This window comes from Antedon mediterranea, chromosome 3 (assembly GCF_964355755.1).
Source record: "Antedon mediterranea chromosome 3, ecAntMedi1.1, whole genome shotgun sequence".
Lineage (NCBI taxonomy): Eukaryota > Metazoa > Echinodermata > Crinoidea > Comatulida > Antedonidae > Antedon > Antedon mediterranea.
Genome location: NC_092672.1, coordinates 21176334 through 21197055, shown reverse-complemented (window position 1 = coordinate 21197055; position 20722 = coordinate 21176334). Strand labels below are relative to the sequence as shown.

At 32.1% G+C, this 20722-nt stretch overlaps 1 protein-coding gene and 1 long non-coding RNA gene across 2 annotated transcripts in view; both read right to left on the bottom strand.

Moving 5' to 3' along the window:
• LOC140044138 (uncharacterized) overlaps nt 1–20722 on the bottom strand; it is a 209766-nt gene that overhangs the window by 187206 nt on the left and 1838 nt on the right. The gene's annotated exons all lie outside the window — the stretch shown is intronic.
• LOC140043703 (uncharacterized) lies at nt 15045–20552 on the bottom strand. Its single transcript, XR_011844359.1, has 3 exons — nt 20132–20552; nt 16426–16591; nt 15045–15511 (listed from the first exon to the last, which is right to left on the bottom strand). It is a non-coding gene; the product is annotated as an uncharacterized lncRNA (long non-coding RNA).

The window sequence follows — 20722 nt, the reverse complement described above, 5'->3', positions numbered from 1 at the left end:
TGAGATATCCTTGTGGCTATTCTAATTATTACACACACCCCACTGCTCAAATGCATGTTGGGGCTAGTTGGTAGGGATTCTCATAGAGGTATTTTCACTATTAAATATATCTATGGTATTCTGAATGTGTACACATAATTAGTAATTAAATAACTCCTTGCTGTTGGAAGTTTATTTTTAATATTAATAAAGTAAATAACAAGATAAAGAATTAGCTATAATTATAACACATTTAAAATGAATGCCTTTATAATTAATTAGTTACCTAAAGTAACTTTACTCCACTTTTTTTACATATAATATAATAATTTATTTGGAAGCTACACTTTAGAAACAGTGGCACACTTCTTGAATGAAGGTGCTTCCAGAGTAAGTAAAATAAATAAATATTATTTAACAATAGGCCTATTAGTACAAGGAAACATACTGGAGTCAACTTATTTGACAAAACAACGCATTTCAATTGGACAATTGGACAAATGTTGAAAATTAATCAAAATATTAATTAAGCACCTGATATCTATATATAAATTTACGTAAGGGCAAAATTCGGTAAATCGCGCGTTATTTCTAGAATGTTTACTCGATGGTATGTAAAGTTGGTTCGTACTTTCGGTACTGATTTTAACCACCTGATGTAACCCTGTTTACTAATTAAATTGAATTCGATAATTAGTTATTGACGATTAAAACGAATTTAGGTTCAACGATTTGCCCCAAATAGGGGTGTTTTCCGATCGTGGTATACACTGTCTAATGGATGTCCAATTTGAAAAATACCCGCAGACAATAATACGAGGACACTTCGCATTTTCCTATCTCCTCCTACGATAATTAAATGTAAACAAACTCTCTATTAGGCCTATAATAAAGATTTTATGGTTATATGGTATTAAAGTCTCCTTTGAACATCCATGATACATATTTGAGGAATGTGAACAATTCAGATAAAATTAAAAAGGAGTACTAGAAGAGCAAATGTTGAAATTAGTTGTATCAAGTTATAAAATGAAATTGAAAAAGTCGCCAAACAATTATATTAGGATACAAACCATCAGATAGAAGGCCTGACATTTAGAAAAATCAGCATCTTTTCATTTGCAATTATTATTATTATTATTATTATTATTTATTTCTTTTATTGCATCAAGTAAACAGTGATGAAGTTGACATAAATATAATAGTAAATATATATGTGGGAATTAATCTATTCATGTGATAATTAAATACTGCCCCCTATAGGTGTTACTGCCCCTATAATTGTAACAGTCTTTTTCAAATGATTTTCTTTCTTTTGTATTCATGAACCGGTCAAGGAAGCAGATAGTTTTGTCTCTTATTTAATTAAAGATCTGATTAAAAGGTAATTACTCTACTTTATACATATATTACTTTGTTATACATTTATAAGATTCTGTTATGTTTAAGAAACATTAATGTTGTATTTTAAGATGATTGCATTCATAGGCCTAGACATTTGTTTTGGGTTAACCTTGACTCATGGAATGTGCAGTTAGGAAGCCTATTGAATAGTATTGTGTTACAATCTTTGAACTAGGATTTTATGCTATATAATGTTATAATATATACTTTTGTGATAAACCTTCTTTGTATTAACAAAATATGTTTAGATAGATTTAGTAATGTTTAGTTTATAGAAGATAGTTTCTAGTTAACAGTTTGTATAAAATAGTTCATCCTACAGTTCACACTTGATTAATTTGTACACACGAGGCTACCATGCTCGTGATAGATTGTCATGTAGTGCGCCCTCTATTTATCATACAAAATGGCTGCGCCCATGGATTTGTTATTGTTTATATATTTTACACAAACCTAAGATTATAACTCCTTGATTCAATGAATAGACTAAGTTTAGTATTCAAATAGTGTGAGTAAATTCCAACATGCATTTATTCTAGTAATATAATAGTAATATTCAGGCACCTATGATGCAATTGTGTAGGTAATTAATTAGGTATTTGTATACTCTAACAAAGTATACAGAGGCTGTTTAGGTAGACGTGCCGTTTGATGTAATAGTCGCAGTCCTCAGAGAGAATCCTTTTTATTAGAGTCGCCTGTTAAGTTGAGGTCGTTACTAAGAATTGGCTTGTATTTTAGAATATTATTTACTTTTGTTTCTCATTGTATTTATTTTGTGGTTTTCAGGACCATACTGATCTCTACTGTTATGCTAAAAACAAATTAAAACCAAATACACCACCGGACCGTGGTAAAAGTGAGAAAAGGCGTGTTTTTCCTTTTGTGTTGTCGTCCACATCCTTACAATTTGGTGTCAGAAGTGGGATCGTGGATCGTATTTGGCTTTAACATTAGAGATCAGTGATGGCAAGCAAGGCATCGTTGCGAGATGTGCAGAGGACGGTTGATGAGCTAAGAGCCGAACTAGAAGCAACTAGGCGTGCTGCCCATGGTAATGGAAACACAGTATATGTTCTCCCAGAGAAGAAGATGAGACACTTTGTGGGAGCCGGAGGGGAATGTGTAGAGTCCTTTGTTGAAGACATCAAGGCAGCTATAAAAGTCAGAAAATTGCGAGGACAGAATGCAGCTGATTTTGTTGTTTCTCACATTTTATTTCGTAATATTAAGTTTGAGGACAAACTCAGCTTAAACAGGGGAGTGTGGGGATTAATCTATTCATGTGATAATTAAATACTGCCCCCTATAGGTGTTACTGCCCCCTATAATTGTAACAGTCTTTTTCAAATGATTTTCTTTCTTTTGTATTCATGAACCGGTCAAGGAAGCAGATAGTTTTGTCTCTTATTTAATTAAAGATCTGATTAAAAGGTAATTACTCTACTTTATACATATATTACTTTGTTATACATTTATAAGATTCTGTTATGTTTAAGAAACATTAATGTTGTATTTTAAGATGATTGCATTCATAGGCCTAGACATTTGTTTTGGGTTAACCTTGACTCATGGAATGTGCAGTTAGGAAGCCTATTGAATAGTATTGTGTTACAATCTTTGAACTAGGATTTTATGCTATATAATGTTATAATATATACTTTTGTGATAAACCTTCTTTGTATTAACAAAATATGTTTAGATAGATTTAGTAATGTTTAGTTTATAGAAGATAGTTTCTAGTTAACAGTTTGTATAAAATAGTTCATCCTACAGTTCACACTTGATTAATTTGTACACACGAGGCTACCATGCTCGTGATAGATCGTCATGTAGTGCGCCCTCTATTTATCATACAAAATGGCTGCGCCCATGGATTTGTTATTGTTTATATATTTTACACAAACCTAAGATTATAACTCCTTGATTCAATGAATAGACTAAGTTTAGTATTCAAATAGTGTGAGTAAATTCCAACATGCATTTATTCTAGTAATATAATAGTAATATTCAGGCACTTATGATGCAATTGTGTAGGTAATTAATTAGGTATTTGTATACTCTAACAAAGTATACAGAGGCTGTTTAGGTAGACGTGCCGTTTGATGTAATAGTCGCAGTCCTCAGAGAGAATCCTTTTTATTAGAGTCGCCTGTTAAGTTGAGGTCGTTACTAAGAATTGGCTTGTATTTTAGAATATTATTTACTTTTGTTTCTCATTGTATTTATTTTGTGGTTTTCAGGACCATACTGATCTCTACTGTTATGCTAAAAACAAATTAAAACCAAATACACCACCGGACCGTGGTAAAAGTGAGAAAAGGCGTGTTTTTCCTTTTGTGTTGTCATCCACATCCTTACATATATAAAAAAAACATAGTATAACACAGTCCAAACAAGTAATACTAAAATATATCATAGTCCACAAATCAGTCTTTCAATGGCCATCATAGTACATCCAGTAACACAAACCAAAAGGGGTTCACAATTTGCTTATCATAACTCAGTTTATGATCATTCACCAATCATTGAAAACTCCGTGGAAAGTTTTTTGTGAGTTGTGTCCGGACTTTGGAGAGGGTGAACGATCTACGCGTCGGAGCTGATGGTTGTGTGTGAGAGGTTTAGGTAAGAGAGAGTATAATATATGATCTTCTTTTTTCATTTTATCAAAGAATTTTCTTGACAACTTCTCGCGGCGTTCAGATAGAGTGATGATGTTAAGGTATCTGCGGGTATCAGCATACGAGGTACCATCGGGGTATATTATGTTACACGCTCTTCTTTGGACATGTTCGATTTGGTCAGATTGTGCTTTGGATAAACTCGGGGACCAAACAGCACAGGCATATTGGAGAACTGGTCGTATCACTGCTTGATAGTATCGGTGCAATTCAATTATTGTTTTAAGAAATCTTTAGTATTAATTCAAATATTTAAATGTTTACATAATGAAGAATCAAGTTCAATAACTTTGTCACCTAGACTAAAAGCAGGTCACATATACTACCATACTTTTAATTTCCAGCCCTACGTGAGTATGATCACACTGATGCAGCCATACTACTGTACCCACTGCACCACAAAATATAAACAGTGTGTATATTTGAATGATTTCCAGCCCTATAAGTGATTATGACCATACTGCTGTAGTATAGGACTACCACTGTACCTACTACACCACATAAAATATAAACAGTGATTATGACCTACTGCTGTAGCTATAGGCCTACCCCTTTACGTACTAGTACACCACACAAAATATAAACAGTGATTATGATCATACTGCTGTAGCTATAGGCCTACCCCTGTACGTACTACACCACACAAAATATAAACAGTGAGTATGACCTACTGCTGTAGCTATAGGCCTACCTTTGTACTCCTTACACCACACAAAATATAAACAGTGTGTATGATCATACTGCTGTTACGCATACTCTAGTAATCTTAAGATAATGAAGCCTAGTGTATAGCTACAAATGAATATCAATATAATATTATCTACAATTGTAACTCAAAGTATTGATATGGATTGGCATGGTAAGGTCCTGGTCAAATCAATTTACACAATTATTATTTAAAGAATATTTTAATTTAAGGCACTGTAATCAATAACTATTTAAAAGAGTACCCATGGGACTACAGAGGTGATTACTGAGTAATAATTGCATGTAATAAGTTTATTTGTCCCAACATTTAGTCTGTCCATTTGTCTGTAGTCTGTCCAATTTTTTTGTAAATTAAATCAAGCAAATTAACCAATCACAATGTGATGGATTATCCAAACTGTTGCTTGTTATTGATCAACTCGCTTGCGTAGCGCCTACATTGTGTTGACAACCAAAGCTTAGTTTTTAGTAAACCAAGTTTTATTTCTGGTTGACTATTATTTACTTTGCTTACAAAAAAGCAAATAATCACCCTCAACTAGCACTGTATGTTTGGTAGGCTTTATAACAGTTTTATGTATCATCATCTACATCAAAGCAAAGAACTTATAGTAGTACTAGATGTACAGGGTTAAAAAGTCAAACTGGGCGAAGCCATTTCACAGCATGGAGCAGCTCCCCCTCCAAACTAGGAAGTCAAAACTAATAATTCCTATAGAGGGCTCAGTCAATTACTCTATCCCCCTATAGTATTAGCAGATCCCCTCTATGATTTTGACTTTCTAATTTGATGAGGGCGCGCTACTCCATGGCTCACAATGGCGCCACCCATTAGCTCTATTCTATCTCACAATGCCTTTCGAAATTGTTACACGCTTCGGACGAACAGGAGATTCTTGTGTTATAAGGTACAATAGTATAGAAATATACCAATTTATTTGTATTTTAGTTATTCTGTTTTTTGTTTTTTTAGGCTTCATCATTCAAATGTATTTATTCTGAATTAATTTGAATGTTAATGTAAGAGGCTGAATGTAATGACAATGAGACTATTATTGTTTTACAGTAGAATGAAACTATAAGAATGAAATTGTCAGTCATAAATGAATATATATGATGGAAAGAAAGACATTTTAAAAATACAAAATTTTTGGTAAAGGGTGAATGAGTAGAATGTATGACTGACATGACTCAGAAGCCGGATTCTAAGAGGTCTCTGTTGACTATACATTTACAACAAAAATGAAAATACTGACAATGATTAGTACTACTGTATTAGCTGTTGCACGTAGTGTGCTATTAATTTACAATAAAACCTACTAGTGACTTTATGACAGGATGGTAGACAAAGGGGACGGTAAATGAAAGGATACGGTAATCTACACAAAATATTAATCTGTGCATGCTTATGAGCATACTCTGTTCTGTTCATTATCAGGACTTATATTTGGTCAATTTAACATTCAATCCAATGGACGGAGTAAAGTTCATTGCGTCATTTTGAAACTTTGCAACAATAAAAAATGGATATACAGTACGCATGGAATACACATTGTAGTTTTTCATTTTTAGTTATAAACTTAATTAAAACATCATATTTTGTCATTAATGTATATTAAATATGTGGTGGTTGTGAATTCAATTCAATTTAATTTCAATTTAATAACATTTATTCAATAATGGTAAGACAAGAAAAACAAGCATCCTTGTAGCCTCTTTTTAAGGTTTTTATTAGGTGTTTTAATTCATCCTTTTGAACTTTGCTAACTAAACTTTAAGAGCCATTGTCTGTAAAAATCAAAGATTTGGTGGCAGATGTAAAAAAATGGATTTCTCTCAAATTTTTACCATGAATAGACATTTCAATAAAAAGCATATCTACAACATTCATTTATTTTTTAGCCTCCGTTGCCATGGCAACGGTCAATTATCCAAATTTTGATGTTTTTGCCATTTTTCACAGTTTTTCTATAGTGAAAAAGTACAAACTTTGTATACTTATTTGAACCAAAAATACTTACAGTATACAGTTTTTGTTTATAGCAGTGTAAACAACATGTATTGAGTTCCATTTAATGTAGAAAAAAAATAAATTACAAAATGGAGTTTGGTTGATACCATTATTTTAAAAATGGGTGTTTTTAAAAAATATTTTTTTTATAAAAGTATACCTCATAAACGTACCTATAACTTCCAAAGTGGTGTTTTTAAATCAATGAGGTTTTTTAATTTGATAGTCAATAGGTTTGTCAACAATAATCACAAAAAAAACTGGGGTAAATTGTGTACATAGGTTTTGTGTTGCCAGGAAAATACGAAAAATACAAAAAATATAACAAAATATCAACAAACAAAACACATGAAACACAATTTAAATATGGCTATTCCAATAATAAAATGTATATGTGGCTTGTCATAATGCTACTAGAGTCATACGAATAGTTTAGATAAAATAGGAGAATGTGTTGCCAGGTTTATTTCAATTAATTGCCAGAAAAACAGTATTTTGCATTGAAATATTTAGTTGATGGAAAATGATGTTAAACTTGGAAATAATTGCGTCAATGGTTTTATAAATTTTAAAATCTATTTTGTGTAAAGGGATACAGAAAGACCTCCCAAAAAATCTGACCTTGTAAATAGGTCATTTGAGGTCAAAAGGGGTCAGAATGCAAAACAGGACAGGTCCCCACTTTACTACAACTATTAATGTTTTATCAAAATTTACAAGATAGTTCATAACAATTCTCAACAATTTTCATATTTTACCTATAGTGTTACCTTAGCAACCATTTCTATGTGTAACTAAGGAAAGTAATTTAAAAAAAACGTAAAAAATGGCGTTTTTATAAATACAAAAAATTGATTGCATTTGTAATTTTTCTCAATTTTACTTCTACTGCATTCCATTAATGACAAACTGATTCGTCTAAACTGTAGACTTAATCCTAATGTTGGATACATTTTTTTATATACTTTTTGAAGTTAAAAAAAACCAAAACACTAAAACAACTATTGATGACACCCACCTAAATAAATTTAGTAAACATTAGCATAAACTTTTAAAAATTCATAAAAGTTCAAATATTTCAAGATATAAAAAGTATAGCCACATTTGTAAAACTCTGTAATTCTATATAGTCTAAAATGGCAAAGACCAAATCTCTTAATTACCACCTCCCATTTATATCTGAAACAGAAGTGCTTAATATAATTACAAATTTGAATTCTAGTAAAGGTTCAGAGCATGATTCTTAAAAAGGTTGCTTCATAAGCCATCTCACATACGCCATTAATTAATCATTCATGATGGGTTCTATACCTAATCATATTAAATGTAAATCCTGTATTTAAAAACGGATACTTTTATACCAATCTTAATTTTACCCATTTTTTCAAAAAAATAATGAAAATTGTATGCATACAATACCACTTGTCATGCTTTTCTTGAACTCACTAATTCTGTTAATACTGCTTTTGAAAGTACTTTTCAAGATTTATCAAAAACTTTTGATGTTGTAAACCATGATATTTTCAAGTGGTTTCATTATGGTATTTTGGAGCCTTTCTTAGATTGGTTTAAAAGATATTTTACAGATCGAAATCATTATTTCAAATTAATAATTAGTAAATCTTTGAGACAAATTTTTTTATGCAGATAATACAACTTTATATTTTAATAACAATATTGTCTTGTTGAACTTTTTAAATTTAAAGTTAAGTAAGTTAGTAAATTATTCACTACAAACTAATTATTAATTAATACGACTAAAACTAATTGTATTAGTGAACTTACACACAACAATTGTTATATTTTTTAATGCAAAATTAATTGAAAAAAGTGAAGTATCATTCCTTGGTCTTTTAATTAGATTATTGGCTGCCAACAATTTTTCTCAAATAAAATATCTAAATATATTAGTATTCTAAAGAAATTAAAATAAAATGTTTTACTTATACATTATTGTAACATTGTTTGGGGCGGTGAAGGTTTATCAATATTGTTTTTAAACCAAAAAAATGATGCTTAACCACAAAATTAATTATTTAACAAAAATATATTTAAATTTGTTAATTGACAAACCAAGTGAGTTGTAAACTACTGATTCAATCACTTTATGTTGGTTAAATGAGGTTTGCTATGTTTTTTTTAGGATTGCAGAGTTTGGCAATTATTTTAAATAAAAAATATTGTTTTCCCCAAATATAGGTGGAATAGTCTTGATTTAACCCTTGTTTCTAATCAGAAAAACTTTTATATAATAATTGAAAATCATTATCTCTCCAACTACTTTTCTGATAAAATAATATGCTATTGTCTATATTTCTGTTGATTTTATTTATTTATTTTAAGTTTTGGTTCCTGTATAGTTATTACCTTTATTCATGTAATTCACTTTATGTTTTCATGCTACTTTTTAAAGAAATTAATGTAACCTAAATATATTTTCTGTTTTGCATTCATTTGACCATTACAAAAAAAATTGTTTTGAACTTTAACTTGATAATATTGTTATTTGATTTTCAACTCATCACAAGCCCTCAAAATGAGTGCTTATGTTTTTCATATGTACATTTGGATAAAAAGAAAAAGCCAGTATACAATCTAAATTAATAGTTGTGCATTAAATCAGGGCAATTATTAAATACATTCCTAAGTCAATGTACATTTTATTTTGATTTCAAATAATAATAATAATTAATTTATGTGTGAAATTATAGGACAATTCTCAATAAAAAAAACATTATAACAACTAGATGATAGACACAATGATTTATGAAGTCAACCAAAATTAGCACCTTGAAACTTGTCATTAGAGTTGAGCGTTGGGGATGAGGTACAAAGAGGAACAATTTTTTAATATATTCTTTATATTAAATTATTCTTTATATTTCTTTTATATCCACTCAGTAACAAAATATTTTTTTTATAGGCCTATAAATAATATACCACTAAATAGAGTAAAACATTTCCGATTTAATACTTTATTAAAACTGTCACTGTCTCATGGTCGTTTGAAATAGTGAAGTACATTTAAAGACCACTAATACGTTTATATTTTTGTAATTATTAATTAATACAAACGTTGAGAAACAACTGACAGTAATAAAGTAGTATTATATTATTATGTGTTTATAATCTAAAAGTAGGGGCTACCCACACACTCACAGTGATAACGTTTATTAGTATATTTGTTTATATTATATCTAACAGTATACCAACACACTTTTGATTCAAATGGCGATCAAAAGTGGTTAATACCTATTTGCAGTATTGTATAGAATTACAATACTATTTCTGTTTATTCTCCAAGGGTCTATAAATTTACCTACTTGTGTTAAACCATGGAGGTATGCAAGTATGGTTAAACGAAATAATTTGGAATGTTCCATTCATTGCAAATCAATACATTTGTATAAACGTATATTAAATCTATCAAAATAGTATTTTTTTTAAAGAAAATCGGCCTGTCTTCAATATTATGATGCTGTACTCGAGCTGTTCAACCGGTTTTCAGCCATTAAAAACAGTTATCGTAGGAGGAGATAGGAAAATGCGAAGCATCCTCGTATTATTGTATGCGGGTATTTTTCACGATGGACATGCATTAGACAGTGTATACCACGATCGGAAAACACCCCTATTTGGGGCAAATCGTTGAACCTAAATTCGTTTTAATTGCCAATAACTAATTATCTGACTCAATTTAATTAGTAAACAGGGTTACATCAGGTGGTTAAAATCAGTACCGAAAGTACGAACCAACTTTATATACCATCGAGTAAACATTCTAGAAGTAACGCGCGATTTACCGAATTTTGCCCTTACGTAAATTTATATATAGATACTGCTTGAACATTAGATGAAGGAGAAACTTCAATCACTGAATGTCAGTAATTCTTAAATAATTGACAGAAGGTGAAAAGGTGTAAAACTAATCAAAGATTTAACATCTACAAGAAATAATTCAGAAACAGAAGGACTTGATTGTTCCATAGTTTTGTACAACAATACTGTAAATGAAATTCTGTATTTACCTAAAATAATACAAGGTTAGGTAAAAGGAAAATCAACATTAAGTTCATATTTTATTAATTTTTTATAAAAATACTACATAGTGTAAATTTTAGTTCATTTAAAATATTAAATAATTCAGTGTTTGAACTATCAAGAACTATTGGTGGTTGGACACTATTGTTGGACACAGATACCTGGGTCTAGGTCTTTATACATGCTGATATAGAGAGTAGAAGGCATGGAACCACATTAGCACTATTTAGTCAGTGAAATCAACTAGTAGCCACATGCTAGAAAGATGTCCTATTCACGCTGCCGTGCTGTTTAAGGATATTTTATGCTGTGGGTACAATGAGTATATTTGGACTGCATAGCATTCGCTGGGTTAGTGTTACCGCAGCCGCTAACGCAGGGGTTGAAGGTAGGTTGTTAAAAAGCATGACCAATGAAAGGTAAGCCACATGTTAAAGGTTTCCTAGTCGTTGTAGTACGGGTTATTATGTCTTCCAGTTCGATATTTGTGCCAAAATAGATTTTTTTAGCTAACTTTGTTATTCTTGAGATGCTGAATCCAAAAAAGTTAGGTGCCATTTTTTTCGACCACTCCTTCAGCCGCAATTTTGTATTTCAAAATGGCCGACGTTCCACACTAAAGCTGGTCATCCATGGTATCATTGGAAAGGGAATGTAATACTGATTATTTTATTCCATTACACCCATATCAATAAATGCATAGTTACATAGTAATTGCGAAATTAAACAAATCACGTGATCAATAAAGGTTAAAAGGCAATTTCACCAAAATACTGTACTGTTTGGTATCGTTGGATAGATCTTTTTATTCTGAATACAGTTTTACTAATATCTATTCTATTTTACTTTGTTTATTGTCATAATTTTCCAAAAATGTAAATAAACTGTTTTAAATGTTCCTTGTTGTTTTATCATGCTAATCCTTATTTACATACCTGTCCTATTGGTATATAAGTACTTTAGGCGTTGTTTTCTGTTCTTCTGATGATGAGAATAGTTTCTCGAAACATATCACATTTTAAGGCAGTTTGCCTATTCATTAAATGCCTCGCTATACTCATTTTAACAATGAAAAAAGTAGTCTCCTTCATATTAAGATAAATACGGTTTTACTTATTGGATTTACCATTCATTCAAATGTTTGTTTGATTTTCTTTCGACTTTGTCATTGTTCATTTATATGTTTTATATTATATATTATCCAAATACTGAATAAGTACCGTACGGTACTGGATTACACTTAACTTCAATGTCAAGTTTCCGAGTTATTTAATTTAAAATCAAAATAACTATTGTCCGTGAACAAAGGTGAAATAAACTGTTGTCAAAGCACATCTTTGCTTTGTTTCGTTGAATAGCTTTTTAAATTCTGAATCTATTTTTTTTTTTAGGTAGTTTACATTTCTGTTTTTCGTAAAAAGAAAAAAAATGCTACGGGTCACGGTATCATTTGCGTAGCGTTCAAAATCATTTGCATTTTTGTCAAAGCGGGTACCACACAATATAAAGCCATTGTGCACAATGCAAATGTTAATTGGCATGTCTTTCCCTTTCTCTTTGAACGTCAGTTTACACGTAATAAAGAAAAGTAAGTGTCCTACTGCTGCCTTTACTACCTTTACAAACTACCAATCGATATTGTAGAGAAACGAATTACGGTATTTTTAACGTCCAAAAATTCCCTTTGATTTTTACGTATGGTTTGTGATTATCGCAATATAAATCCTAACTATACGTTGTTATCATCAAAAGTCACATAGAATAATTAATCAAACTATACTTGTTTGTGGTAACTTAACTTTAAGAATTTATCGGGAAAAAGGGAAGCAATATCTACTTTCCAGCAATAATATTCAAATTAGTTTGAGAAAAACGAAATCTTTTAACTACAGACACTTTATAAATATGTACCGTATGTAACGATTTATGTTATTGAATTCCCTTTTATAAATTTGTATTTTAATTTTGTTACTTTTACTGCATGTCTCAGTTATATTTATCAAAAATGCAGTGGGGGTTTTTTTAAAGAGTGAAGTGCGACCACACACCGGTAGGGGATGGAATCGGCTTTTCAGTCATCGATGCGTTTTGAATTATTATTATTTTATTGTTCTTTGGCATGATCCCATTGTATCCGTTTGTTGTTAGTATTGGTATTCTTAATGAGTATGAGCATATGCCACCGATTTAATTGTATATTCAATAATTATGTTATCATCTGAAACGGTGGAAGATTATTCGACTACTTATACACAGTATAGATGAGCTGTTTTCTATCCTTCCTTTATGGTCACACAAATATCCAATATATAATATAAGAATATGTATATAAATTAATTTAAATAAGAAACAAGTTTTTTATCGATTTACTTTATATATATAGGCCTATGCTTACAACATGCAACCATGCTATTGGCAGAAAACCATGTTTGAAAAAAAAACATAGATGCCACTGCACTGGATATAGTTATAAATAAAACTACATTAACTAGCAGAATTAAGAGAAATCTAAATTACTTTCCAAAGTTACGTTTCTGCCGTAGTAGTTGTATGAACTTGCTCAAATAAAGGTACTAAAATCAATTACTTTACCTCCAAGATCATGTTTGCGTTGCAACTAATTTACCTGCAAAGCAATGGTTGTTTGATCTTGTTTTTTACTTGCAATGCGAAAACCGGGCATATCGAGGATCTTGATAGTTAAACTAAACTTATATTAGAGTATTTTCACACACTGAAATTGTTATTATAACCAGATAAATGTTACCAAACATTTGAATGAATTGTAAAACCAATAAGAAAAACCGTATTTATCTTAATACGAAGGAGACCTTTTTTATTGTACATTTAAAAACAGTTTATTTACATAATTGGAAAATTATGACAAAAAACAAAGGAAAATTGAATAGATATTAGTAAAACTGTATTCAGAATAAAAAAGCTATCCTACGATACCAAACAGTAAAGTATTTGAGAAAATTAAAATGTTGACCTTTTGACCTTTATTGGTCACGTGACTTGTTTTATTGTTAAATAACTATGTAACTATGCATTTTTGTATATAGATGTAATGGGATAAAATGATCAGTATTACATTCCCTTTCAGATGATACCATGGATGACAAAGTTTAGTATGGAATGTCGGCCATTTTGAAATACAAAATGGCGGCTGAAGGAGTGGTCGAAAAAAATGGCACCTAACTTTTTTGAATTCAGCAACTTAAGAATAACAAAGTTAGCAAATAAAATCTATTTTGGCACAAATATCAAGCTGGAGCTAGTTTTCCTTACATATGTGGCTGTACTATTGGGCTTATAGTAATATTGTTATATTGTACTGTGAATAAAGTGTTTGTAACAAGCAATTTTAGTATTTACATCTCTTGCCCGTTATTTAACATTCTTGATATGGTGCTCTACTACAAGGGAAGGGAAGTAGGATCTTTCTCTCTTAAAGGGTGGAACCGGTAAGATAAATTTAGTTTTACTAAACTACAGCACAAAAATAAAAATTTGAAATTGCATAAAAACATCAGAAACGTAAACGTTATTATATAAAGGCCGGTGCACACCAAACGCGAAGCCGCGAAGCGTCATGCGTCATTCGACGGATCGCTTTGAAAGTTGAATTGTCATGCGTCTATTAGTTTTTCTTGTCGGTTCCCACTAAACGCGTCACGATGTGCTGATTCGTCGTGATTGCTAGGCCTAGGAGATAGTGTGTTGGCCAATACAATGCTACATTAAAAATAATCAGAGAAGATGACTCTGAAGTATTTCCTATGTAAGTTTAACCAGAGAAGAGTTAAATTAAAATGTAATTTAACTCTTCCCTGGTTACACCAATCACAGTGTTTGGTTTTGGTGGGAAAATATTATTCTTTTCCAAAGCCTGAAATGTGCATGATTGTATGTATATATCACAAGGAAAAAAGAAGATGTATCCAATATCAATACAGTTACAAGAATTAAAGCATTTATTGCATGTTGATTACACGTACATGTGATCTGCTGACTGTATTTATTAGTGGTGTACTTACAAATATCAACAGAGGTTATTATAACCATATAAAACATTTCATATAAACACGAACTGGGAATCTTCATGGGTTTGTCACTTTCAAAATATAAACTATAGGCCTATATATTAATGTAAAGTTTTCACATTTATTTTCTAAATAAAATAATAAATTTAAAATGTATCATCCCAAAAAAAAATGAAAATTGAAGAAATATTATTATTGTTAAAAGTGAATAACTAACCCTAAAGTGTTATACTGTATTACACACAACGAAAATGTTTTAAATTATATTTTCAGGAAGACAATATATCTTGTCCAAAAAATGACACTAAACTTAAAGATGTATTGTCCCATAGAATCATGAAAAATGAAGATGATTAAAATCAAATTTGAATAGGCCATTTTGTAGTTTTAACAAAGTTAATCACTTACATAGAAAAAAACCCCAAAAAAACTTATGTTTTCACTTATAAAATGAAAAAAATTCCATTATCTGGCAGCCAATTTGACTATTTTTTTAGTATTGGAGTATAACAAAACATATACATATATTTCCATGTGTTCTCTATTGCTAAAGAAAAGACATTCAGTTCAGCTTTCCTTCTATAACCACTTAATAAATACTAGTTACAGTCCAACTCCTCCTTAATCTCTTCCATTTTCTATTTAAAAAAAAAATGAAACAAGTATTAAACAAGGCCAACAGCCATTAAGTCGCGTGCTACAATTCATAGTGATACCGGACCGACAGACAAACAGACCGACAGACAGACAGACCGACAGACAGACGGACCGACCGACATAGTAAACTATACTGACCGAAATTACTGAACATGTTTAAAAATGTTGAAATGTTTAAAAACATTTATATTTTTTTAATTTACACGTGCGTAGCCTGTCACATTTGACGTGCTCATATAACGTAATTTCGAGTTGAAAAGTAATTCAAGAAAACAGAAAAAAAAGTATGCGCAATAACATTTAACGCGCAGTGCGCGCGCAAAAATCTGCGCACTCATGGCAATTTTGTAAACGCTTAAAATTGCCTGAAACGTACTCTTATTTCATCGAAAATAAATTTTGAAAATTTTAAGCGCGCGTACGCATGCGTTACATGCGCTACGCACGTAATTGTATTGCCATATGATGATTTATGCCCTGAAATTTATGAGTACCAAATTTTATTTAATTGTGATTCATGGTTGTTAAGATATGATTACAAACGTGATTTCGTTAAATCGTGCGTAGACCGCGTAATTTTTTATTGCGCACCATAAAAACATAACCACATCGATTCCTGGCCATAAGGAATATTCTGTGAAAAATTTACTTAGCTAGATTAAACTGATATCAAGATAAGGTCATAAAGCGATAAAACGCATAGTGATACCGGACCGACAGACAGACAGACAGACCGACAGACAGACAGACAGACCGACCGACCGACTTAGTGAACTATAGAGTCGCTTCCACGCGACTAAAAATTGCTATAGTAAGGCATATTGCTCAAATCATTTTTTTCTGGCCAATGTATGTCACCAACTGACATACCCATTTGAAAAAAGTCTATACAAACCTGTATCAGCCTCATAATTGCCAGTCCACGTTTTTGAGGAGCAATTGCTCGTAATTCCATGGCAATAATATACTGGCCGCTTAAACTACTAGCTTGGTCATTGGTGGAGTTTGTAACGCTGGTAATAGCCTGAAGGATCCCATTTATCAATGTTCATCTAATTGACCTAAAAAAACAAACAAAAAACAACAATATTTATGTATTAATATTACTACTACTAGGCCTATAGACTTACAACACTAAATCAACTAAATATTAGGCCTATAAATATTAATTAATAATAATAAGTAGGCTAGGCCTAGCTAGGCCTAGTAGTACTGTACTCATAGTAGTAGGCTTAACCTAGGCTAGGCCTGGCCTAGCACATAGTAGACTAGTAGGGATTAGTAAGTATTATGTAGGAGTGTTGACAAAGTGCGAGGCAGCGAGGCACGGGAGGCAAGCGAGGCATGCCAAATATTTGTGCGAGGCATCATTTTATCATTTCCAAAAGTGCGAGGCATATAGTTTACAATTTCAAAAAGGTGCGAGGCATATCTTAACGTGCTATTGTGCTATATTATAGACCTAATAATCAATCGATACAAGCGTATCTAAATAGATTCGTGTATACACTCATCATGTTGTTTATTTTTATGTAACGATTGTTTTTTCATTCAAGTCATATCGTGTCAAATTTTACTTTTACAAAAGTGCCCAAACTACGGTTCAAAAATCTGAACGACAGTCTTCAACTTTCGATAAACAATAATTGTTATAGCGACACACTCATCAAATGACTGCAATGTTTGTTGGCATTTCGAGCGTGTTCACTCACATGTCTCTCGAACATAGCAGAGTGAAAATAATATTTTGTCACACCCCTGCGCCTAGATCCGGTAGACCCGAGAGATGGAAAATCCCTCTTTACTATTTAGCAGGTAGCGGAATGATTCAGCCCTCAGCTCAGAGGATTGTGGTGCATTCCCCTCCTATAGCACGTGGTTTCAGCAGCAACGCACAGACTTCTCTCTGAGCGGCGTGCCAAAGACATTTTTGACATTCCATTCTCTAGGAACAACACGTGTACCTCTCTCGCAAATAAGGTGAACAGCGATTGCTAGGACAAGTTCAATAACTGGCGGTGAATAAAAGGTAACTGATATGCCGATCCAATAACATGCCGCAAAGAAAAAAATTGCGACAGAATTCTGGAGCGCGTGTGAAAAAAGACTTACGTCCGACAATTGTAATACTAGGCCTAAAATTAAACTTTAGCTAATATGCTTAGCCCTAACCTAGATAAGAGGCCTATGTAGAAAATAATTTAATCAATTTTGATATAATAATTGGTGTAATATTTAATAATGATACACTATTCCTGTTTTAGTAAGCTAGGTATATTACGAACGATTTTTATTTATTGTTGTCCATGTACGTACTAATAAACCTGGCGCTAGTTTCCTTCGCTTGTATTTTTACTCCAAATTTGATAACTAACTTTATCGTGTGAATACCACACCTTAGAAGTATACCTCATGAGTACTTTAATGAAAGAATCACATAAAAAGTAACAAATAAATCCTTAAATTAATGATTTTACAGGCGTGTTTCTCGCACACTGTTCGCGAATTTCACTTATTCAATGTTCAATATTTTTGTTTCTATGGAGCGCCAAAAAAGCAACGATAATAGAGGACTAATACTCAGTGGAATGCGTCAATTTCTCATGCATTTATTGGTGAAAAACACGTTTCATTTCAATATATTTGTTAATTTGTCAATAAAAATGTTGTAATATGTTACTGCTGATACTGTTCTGTTTTCAAAGATAATAATCGATCGTAAATCAACATCACTACCTAGTCTAGACCTAGGACATCCTACTAAGGATATTATGATGAATTTTTCTATTTCATTCTTTAAAAGGTTAACGAAACCGTGTACATTATCAACAGTAACATTTTTCCTTACTAACAGTGACAAAATCTATTGAAATTGTACTTGATTTTCACCAAATAATGCGTTAAATATAAATGGATTCCACAGAGTTTTTAGCCCTCTAATTAATTTTGCTCTTTTGACGTTCCATAGAAACCAAAATATTGAACATTGAGTGTGCGAAATGCGAGAAAAACAACGTCTGTAAAATCACCAATTTAATGGATTTATTGTTACTTTTATGTGATTTTTCTTAATTAAAGTAGGCCTACTAATTCTAAGCTGTGGTATTCAGGATAAAGTTGGTTAAAATACAAGGGTGTCACGAAACCTCAGACCACGAAAGCTCAGACCCCCTAAGACCTAAGATCACGAAAGCTAAGACCCAACACCTAAGATTACAAATATTTATCTTTCGCACCTGCCTTGTATTTTAACTCCTAACATTTATTCTGAATACCACACCTTAGAATTGGCACTTTCATGAAAAAGAATCACATAAAAAGTAACAAATACATTTTTAAATTGATGATTTTACAGACGTTTTTCTCGCACACAAAATGACTAGCCTACAGTACAGTAGGCCTACCCCATGGGCCATGTTCAATGTTTTTGTTTCTATGGAACGTCAAAAGAGCAAAAATTATATAGAGGGCTGAAAACTCTGTGGAGTCCATCTACAGTGTGGATGGAACAATGTAAAATTAAAATTGTAATGATAATAGTATAATCATGCAAGTACGAAGAAATAAATACTGGCAAATAAATTTTAATTTAAAAATCATGATAAGTTTTTTCGTTTCGTTTTCTTTCTGTTTTTATACTTGTACTATTATTGTTGCTCTTTTGGCGCTCCATAGAAACAAAAACATTGAGCATGGGAGCTCGAGGAGTTACATTACAGTATACAAAGAAACACATCTGTAAAATCATCAATTTAAAGGATTTATTTATTTGTTATTATGTGTTTCTCCTTCTGAAAGTACTTATAAGTCCTAATTTTAAAGTGTGGTGTTCAGGATAAAGTTAGTCAACAAATTTGGAGTCAAAATACAAGAAAGGCAGGTGCGTAAGAAAAACATCCTCTGAACCAACACAATGGAGTAAATATATACCAACAAACAACCCGTCAAGTTTGTTTGTTGTAAAGAAAAAATATACATTTACTCAACGGGCGAAAATAATGTGAGTTTATCTATGTTTTGCGGTAGTATTAAATTATATTTATGGTAATAAATGAAACCTACTGTGTTTAAAATTATGTATGGATAAACAAGTATTGTTTTTAAGCTGTAGTATATCTTAGTATTTGTAATCTTAGGTGTTGGGTCTTAGCTTTCGTGATCTTAGGTCTTAGGGGGTCTGAGCTTTCGTGGTCTGAGGTTTCGTGACACCCTAAAATACAAGGCAGGTGCAAAAGGAAACTAGCCTAGCGGGCCTAGGCCTAGGCTACTTCAATTTCGGTGATTTCCTGCCTTGCAATTTTGAGAAATGATAAAATGATGCCTCGCATTTTTTGATGATGGTAAAACGATGCCTCGCATAAATTTCTGACTTGCCTCGCATGCCTTCCCTGCCTCGCGTGCTTCGCTGCCTCGCACTTTGTTACTACCCATTATGTAGGCCTATAAGTACTACTTGGCATGGCCTAGCCTACTAGGGTATAATATACCCTAGTATATACCTAGCCTAGGCTACATATGTAGCCTAGGCTAGGTAGGCCTAGCTAGGCAATAGTATGGCCTAAACCTAGGTAGGCTAGAAATAAAAAGGCTTGCCAACTCACTTTACAAATTGATCTCTGACGCGTTTTAGGCCTAGTTTTTCTGGCATTCTTCTACACAGATGTTTGTCTGGAATTATTGTCTTCATGCATTAATCCTTATGTTTCTGTCTATGTATGACTTACTTCCCTTATCGTAAAGACAAGAAGGGTAATGACAAAGTATTTCCATAAAGACCTCGCTCGTCAGCCACCATTTTTTTGCCGTCGGTGTCTCGTCTATGAGAGATATTCCCGACTTCTGATTGGTTGACGAACGCGAACCGCGCTCGCGACGCCTCAAAAAGTTGACCAAGGTTCAACTTTTGAAAATTCGCGTGCGAAGCCTTCGCTGCTGTCGTTTTCAACGCGTTGAAGTTGAAATTCGACTATCGTACACTGTTCGCTTGTATGTTCACACTGGAAGCGTCCGTCGCCTGCCGCGTGCGTCACTTTTTAACGCGAAATTCGCGGCTTCGCTAATCCACGAATAGTAAATACTTTTGGCTAGGCCTACCAGCTAGACGTGACCAGTGGGCCTATTTATTTTGTAATTAAAAAGTGGTTGTTGCTTGATTCATATATAAACTTCATATAATTATGAATTATATAATT